Here is an 8,162-nt window from a genome sequence, read left to right as displayed (position 1 = left end):
TATTTTTTGCGGACCCATTGACTTGAATGGGGCCTCGGACCGTGATTTGCGGACAATAATAGGACACGCACTACTTTTTTGTGGAACAGCCATGCGGTTTTTGTTACGCAGGTCTCCCAAGATGGAGTCCTCTCAATACAAAAAAACGCGTTTGGACTTGTTGACTGATAGAAATGCAGATGAGAAGTTTATCAGAAGAAGCTATATGAGATCTTATGCGCAGCCGAATCGGAGGAACTAATATCGGAAGACGAGTTTGAGTTTATGTATAAAAAACAACCCACTGTGGCGACGTTTTACAGCCTGCCGAAAATCCACAAGGGGACAAGTCCTTTAAAAGGACGCCCTATTGTATCAGGCAGAAATAGTTTAAAGGGGTTGTTCAGAGCTGAACCCGGACATACCCTTATTTTCTCCCAGGCAGCCCCGCTGAGGCTAGCATCGGAGCGCCTGCGCTAGATCGCGCAGGGCACGGGCTCTTTTGTTTATCATAACACACTGCCGGGCGGAAACTTCCGCCGGGCAGTGTGTTCGGTGACGTCACCAGCTCTGATGGGCGGGCTTTAGTGCTGCCCTAGCCGTTTTATGACGTCACCTGGCTTCTTGGCAACCCCATGGAGAGCCCCGGTACGTCACCGGATCTCCAAAAAATGCCTTTGCCCTGCGCGATTTAGCGCAGGGCAAAGGAGAGCATCGGAGCATGAACTGCTCCAATGCTGAAGTCAGGGGGGCTGCAGGGGTGAAGATGGAGGAATGTCCAGGTTCAGCTCTGAACCCGGACAAGCCCTTTAAAGGGAACCTGTCACCGGGATTTTGTGTATAGAGCTGATGACATGGGTTGCTAGATCGCCGCTGGCACATCCGCAATACCCAGTCCCCATAGCTCTGGGTGCCTTTATTGTGTAAAAAAAACGATTTGATACATATGCAAATTAACCTGAGATGAGTCCTGTACGTGAGATGAGTCGGACAGGACTCATCTCAGGTTAATTTGCATATGTATCAAATCTTTTTTTTTTTACACAATAAAAGCACACAGAGCTATGGGGACTGGGTATTGCGGATGTGCTAGCGGCATCTAGCAACCCATGTCCTCAGCTCTATACACAAAATCCCGGTGACAGGTTCCCTTTAAGCCAAAATGTGGGTATTTATGTTAATCACGTCTTAGCACCATTTGTATGGTAGAGACACTAGGGACCTCCTTGGACGTTTGAAGGGGTATCGAGGGTATGGCACCCGCATCCATTGATGTAGAGGCTCCTCCATCCCCCATCCTCTGGGATTGAAGGCAGTTGGATTTTTTCTTGCTATGAGGGGTTGTCAGTACCAAGTCCATAACAGATTGATGCTACAGTTACTGGAACTACTTTGTGTTTGGTGGTTCCTTCTACCAACAGCTCAGGGGAGTCCATGTGCCCCATCGTACGCTAATCTGTTCCTGGGCTGGTGGGAGAGGACCATTGTCTCCAATATTTACATTAAAGAGGTTTTCCCATCTCAGACAATGGGGGCATATCACTCAGCCGACCTCCATTCATTTCTATGGGGCCGCCGAAAAAAGCGGAGCACAGGCTCGGCCATTGCCGCCTGCCCCAAAGAAATGAATGGCAGCATGGGCCGCGCATGCGCAGTGGGCTCCCATTCATTTCTATGGGAGCAGCAGTTGTGGTGAACAGACCCCGGGTCCTCCAGCCACAGCGCTCCCTGCTCCGTATCTCGTTGTAGGTGCGGGTCCCACCGCTATCAGACAATGGGGGCATATCCTAGCGATATGCCCCCATTGTCTGGGATGGGAATACCCCTTTAACAATGTGATGACATCGTCCTGATTTGGAAAGGCGGAAAGGATGAGTTTGTCAACTTTGTGCAGGAATTGAATGCAGATGAGATCGGCACAAGGTTTACCGTTGAGTTTCCGATGGATGCACTTCCGTTTTTAGACATTGTGATTGCCAGGGGGTCAACAGGGTGAGATCACAGCTAGAAAACCTACGGCTGCCAACTCACTCTTATATCGGACTAGCTATCCTCCCTCATCTCTAAAAAAAGGTATCCCAACGGGACAATACCTCAGGAAGAGAAGGAATTGTTCCAATGATAAGGATTTCAAGGAACAAGCGGATGATCTCTGCAACAGGTTTTCGGACACAGGATACCCTGACGGCGTACTTAAGGCAGCCTATAAGAGCGCATGTAATAGCAATGGTACGGAACGATTGCATCCTAGAATAAAGACAACGGAAGCCTTGGCAAATCAGATCCGCTGAATAGGCGATTATGATGCGGCAGCCAAAGATGTGAGAATGGTCCGCGGTCCGCTATCGGTTCTCTGTCTCTGGCATACGGATGTCATCCATATTTTTTGCGGATCCACAATTAGCGGACCACAGAACACATACGGTCATGTACATGTAGCTTTAGCCTATAGCAGACAGTTACTTTCCTGTCATGCTAGGCTTTGAACTAACCTGGAGACGCACGAGGTCGTGTGAGTGGCCCATCCAGGCCTCCTGCACTCCGGTACTTTAGGTCCGCCCACCTCTGACCTCAGGGAAGGGGGCGTGTCTCTATCTGTTAAACGCGTTCCCTTCGTAGCATCCAGCGATCACGTGGTGCGTCCAGTCACATGGCGTATCACGTGACCGGCCATGTGACGCCTTGGGGGCGGGCATTGGGCGTCTTAGCGCTGCTGCCACGCGCAGGATGTTATGCGCCACAAGTGTGCCATGAGACCTACCTGTCCATGTACTTCAACTATGGATAGATAAGTATTCACTGCTGGCGACTGATCACCGCCATATATGTACTTTATGATTTTATTGATTTTGGCCCTAATATTGGGGCCATATAAGCATTTGAATACTATCTTACCAGATGGTCCCCTGATGACTTGGCCTACGCCATAGAAACGCGTTGGGACGGTATATATTCTTCTCAAGTGGACAATAGTGTAGCCATTTTCCCCTTTCTATTCTTTAGGACGAAGCTGGGCAGTCATCGCCGGCCATCGATAGGGTTAACCAGGGACACATAGGGTTAGGTAGGGTCAGAGACCCAGCACGGGTGTCCCTCATTACCTGTGTGTGCCTGGGACATAGGCCGACAAACCACAACTTGTAGGTGCATTCAGCAACAACTGTGGCGGCTTTTTGCCATTTTGATTCCTATAGATTATTTGGGCCTTTTAATTAGTTTGAATTAAATGTTGTTTTATTGAGATTCCGATTTGTAAATTAGAACGGCCATGCGGGAAACGGAAAGGGAATGCACACCGAGTAACTTCAGTATTTTCTACAGCCCCATTGAAGTGAACGGCTCCACATACGGTCCACGACAAAATGGAAGCGGAAAGAAAACACGTTCGCAACTCTGACCAGCGTCACTTTATGTGGTGGTCACTTTAAAACGCTTTGACTTATCCCGGCCATTCTGAGACAGTTTTCTCGTCACATATTGTACTTCATGACACTGGTAAATTTCAGTTAAAATATTTCATTTTTATAAAAAAAAAAATATTATAATTAGCAATTTTCAAAATTTCGATTTATCTGCTTTTAAAACAGATAGTGATACCTCCTAAATAGTTATTACTTTACATTCCCCATATGTCTGCTTCATGTTTGGATCATTTTGTAAATTACATTTTATTTTTTGGGGATGTTAGAAGGTTTAGAAGTTTAGAAGCAAATCTTGAGAGCCATCATTTTTTTTTTTCGTTTTGCTTTTTGGGCGATTATCTTAGGTAGGGTATCATTTTTATGGGATGAGGTGACTGTTAGCTTGGTACTATTTTGGGGTGCGTATGACTTTTTGATCACTTGCTGTTACACTTAAAAAAAAAAAAGTATTTTAATTTTATTTTTTACGGTGTTCACCAGAGGGGTTAGGTCATGTGATATTTTTATAGAGCCGGTCAATACGGACGCGGCGATACCTAATATGTATACATTTCTTTTTTCCCCCTATTTTTATTTTATTTTATTTTGGGAAAAGGATGCTTTCAATTTACTTGAAACTTAATTATTTTTTGGAAAACAATTTTTTTTTATTCCCACTCTGGGACTTCCACTTTTGGGGGTCTGATCCCCTTTACAATACTTCTGTATTGTAATGCACTGGCTGTAAGTGTATTACCAGTGTAATACAGGGGCTGGATATCACAGGCTCTCCCGGAAGGCGGCCACGATGCCTAAGGAAGGCATCGGGCTGCCTTCCCTGCCATTGGGTTCCAGTCACAGCAGTGTGGGGACCTGATGGCCACCCCGCACAATACTGCACGTGCCGCGGTCAGCGCTGACCGCAGCAGTGCAAGGGTTAATGCGCCAGCATCTGTGTTTTTACTGATGCCGACGCATACAGCAGGGGTCCAGCTATGAGTGACTGATCGGGCGGGTGCATGTACGGCGCTGGTCCTTAAAGGGGTTCTGCACTTTCATTTAACTGATGATCTATCCTCTGGATAGATCATCAGCTTCTGATCGGCGGGGGTCCGACACCCGGGACCCCAGCCGATCAGCTGTTTGAGAAGGCAGCGGCGCTCCAGCAGCGCCGCGGCCTTCTCACTGTTTACCGCCGGGCCGCCCGCCCACTGACGTCACGACTAGTATCAACTAGAGTGGGCGCGGCTAAGCTCTGTTCACTTGAATGGAGCTTAGCCGCGCCCACTCTAGTTGATACAAGTCGTGACGTCAGTGGGCGGGCGGCCCGGCGGTAAACAGTGAGAAGGCCGCGGCGCTGCTGGAGCGCCGCTGCCTTCTCAAACAGCTGATCGGCGGGGGTCCCGGGTGTCGGACCCCCGCCGATCAGAAGCTGATGATCTATCCAGAGGATAGATCATCAGTTAAATAAAAGTGGAGAACCCCTTTAAGTCACGTCCACCAGGTCCTTAGGGGGTTAAGGGCAGCTGTTCCATTCCGCAAAATACAGAATACAAATGGCTGGTATCCATGGAGGCTTCCACCTAGCAGTGAGTCTGGCTGTAGAAGGGTTAGGGCAGCGCTATGACGTCACCCGTAACACTGCTAGGCTAAAGCCTTCGCCTAGCAGTGTAACAAATATAAACAAACGGCCCTTGCTCTGCCAGATACAGCACAGGGTGAGGGAGAGCATCAGATGTCAGAGGTTCCGGAGGGATGAAGGAGGGGATATGTCCAGGTTCAGAGCAACCCCTTTTACAGTGCAACGTTACTGCTGCAGCCAGGAAAATGGGGCGCAGTGGGGAAGATGGGTCGGCAGGTCAGGATCTGGCGTGTAAGTACTTACCTGTTCTTTATTTCAGGCAGATCCTGGGGGTTCTCCGCTTTCCTCCTGAAACTGGACAACCTGTATAAAGCGGTATTCCCCTCTGGATATTGATAGGAGATGCCATAAATGTCTGTTAGGTGCAGGTTCCTGCTCTGGCACCTGCCGTGAAAGCTGAGGATGACGAGCATCCATTTCTCCATTCACTGCTATGGGACATGAAAACAGCCAAGCTCAGCTCCTGCTAGGCTTTACAAGTGGCAGCTGAGCTGCAGTAACCCAGCACGGCCACTACCCGCTGGATGGAGCTGTGCTTTTGGCTCTGTTCACATTGATATTTACAGCAGCTGCAAGAAACAGCTGATGGTGTGACAGCTTCACAGGAAGCAGGTAAACTGTGATGAGAAGGCCGCTCTCATACAAGTGCTGCGTTCTCTTCATACAGCTTATTGTCGGGGGTGCCAGCAGTTGGGCCCCTGCCGATCTGATATTGATGACCTCCCCCGACTATAGATCATTAATATAGGAAAAGTGGAGAACCCATTTAAAGGCTAAGTAATTTTTTTAAATAATTGTATTGTACTCATTTTGAGCTAGAAATATTTTTTTAAATGGGTCTTTATTAAAAATGTTGAGCCCCTTTCTCTCTACAGCCTTGAGATTCTCTAGTAGCAGGCTCTGAATTTTCACTCTGTTCTGACGGCTCCTTATCTTTCACCCTATAAACACACATTTTAGCTCATTACTGATAAGAATGTGTCTTTAAAGGCTATGTACACCTTTGGAGGCAATTGTTTTCAATGATTGCATGTCACTCATTTTTGGTTAAAATTCATTTTTTCACTTGGCCTTTATTAAAAATATTGAGCTATTCTGTCACAAAGGGTTAACTGTCTAGCTGTGTGACTGGTACTTTCACTTTGTGGTGGTCATCTAATTATTATTGAGAGGTCATAAACACTTATTGAAGCCACATTCTGATCAGTAAGATAAGGACTGAGCTATAATGAGTGTTTAGGAGGTCAGAGAGCAGGAGCCCGTCATCTCCCCAACTGATGGAACACAGAGAAAACCCAGATGCTGCCACTAGGGCATCTCAGCTCTGTACAGAAAAAAGGGCTCCAATTCAAAAATGCAATTGTAAAAAAAAAAAATTGCCCCCAAAAGTGTCCATAGCCTTTAAGCCTAAATGAAAACATATGTTGTGGTCACCATAACCCAGGTGACCCCGCTCTCCCCGTATCTCTGATGTCCTGGCTGGCCTGTTGGTTCGTATTCATTCTAGAAGCGCACCCCTCCAGTATTTTTTGGGGAGGGAGCTGTGCTTGTTGTGATTCTTTCCAGATTATTTTTGCATGGGAGAGCAAGTGGCTGTCAGGATGTATTCACAATTCATGGTCACATAACCTTTTTTCCTTAATTGAAATGAACCCAATGAACAACTGGCCAAGAGCTCTCTCTCCTGAGGTTCAGATCAGCCATGTGTGTATGTGTCGTCACTGAGGAGGACACTTCTGGTGGAGACTTATCTCCTAGGAGAACACACATTCGGATTGCCCGCTCCTTCTCTCCTCCGACTGATGATGTCGGGAGCCTGCCATACACATGACTCCTCAGCAGGTTTAGACAAGACACTAATGTGTATGAGGACCTTAAAGGTGTTTTACCATCTCAGACAATGGGGGCATATCGCTAGGATATGTCCTCATAGTCTGATAGGAGCAGCTGCCCTCCATTAATTTCTATGGGGCCGCCGAAAATAGCCGAGCCTATTTCAGTCTCCCCCAGAGCATTGCGCTCCCATTCACTTCTATAGGAGCACCCAGGCCATGTGACCGATGAACGTGACGTCACTGGTGTAGCAAGAGGCTACAGATCTTCATGACCTCTTCAAAGAGCCGGGAGTCGACCCTCACCAGATATCGATGACTTATTCCTGAGGATCGGTCATCAATAGTGAGCTCCCGGAAAGCCCCTTTAACAGAACACATACAAGTAACACAAGCAGAATATTTCCACACCAGTTTATTTGAAATAAAACATAACACAGATGCAGGATTTGATGAATAGTGTCAGGTCCGCGGCGCTGAGTGACAGTTGACACCAGGGCCCCGTGCATGGGGATTAGCTTTCCACAAAAGCCTTGAAAAGGAGACCACCCCGAAATTCCTGCATCGAATCTCTCAACTCATAGAAGGATAGTAAAGAAAGCAACTCAAAACTCTGCAGCCATCTTCTGCAGGTTCAGATATGATACGAGATAAGCAGCAGCAGCACCACAAAAAACCTAATCAACCAGTGCTCCCGACCGCGTCACATAACAGGCCGTGAGGGTCCCCCGTCCCTTCCGTCATTTACACCGACTTAGGCCACTTTCAGATCCGCGTTATTCTTTTCCGGTATCGAGATCCTGCAGAAGATCTCAATACTGGAGAAAAATGCTTCCGTTTGGTCCCCATTCATTGTCAATGGGGACAAAACTGAACGCAATGCATTCCGTTCCATTTGGTTGCGTTCCCACACCGGACAGAAAACCAACGCAAGCAGTGTTTTTCTGTCCGGCATGGGATGCAGAGCAAAACGTATCAGTCATGGCACACAATGTAAGACAATGGGGACGGATCCGTTTTTCTCTGACACAATAGAAAACTTTCAATGGAGTTCATGACGGATCCGTCACGGATACTTTAAAGATAATACAACCGGATCCGTTCATAACGGAGGCAGCCTGTTGTATCATCAAAAACGGAAGCCCCTGCCGGATCAGTCTTAGAATGGATTAGGGCGCATTCACATCACTGCTTTGTTTTCCGTTCTTCGGATCCATTAAAAAAACATCATAATTATTAATTTTTTTTCCGTTATGCTCAGTTTGCACAAAAGACACCTGATCCGTATCTTTTTGAGCCTCCCTTATG

The sequence above is a fragment of the Bufo gargarizans genome, chromosome 4, assembly GCF_014858855.1.
Source record: "Bufo gargarizans isolate SCDJY-AF-19 chromosome 4, ASM1485885v1, whole genome shotgun sequence".
NCBI lineage: Eukaryota > Metazoa > Chordata > Amphibia > Anura > Bufonidae > Bufo > Bufo gargarizans.
Note: the sequence above shows the minus strand (reverse complement) of the source record.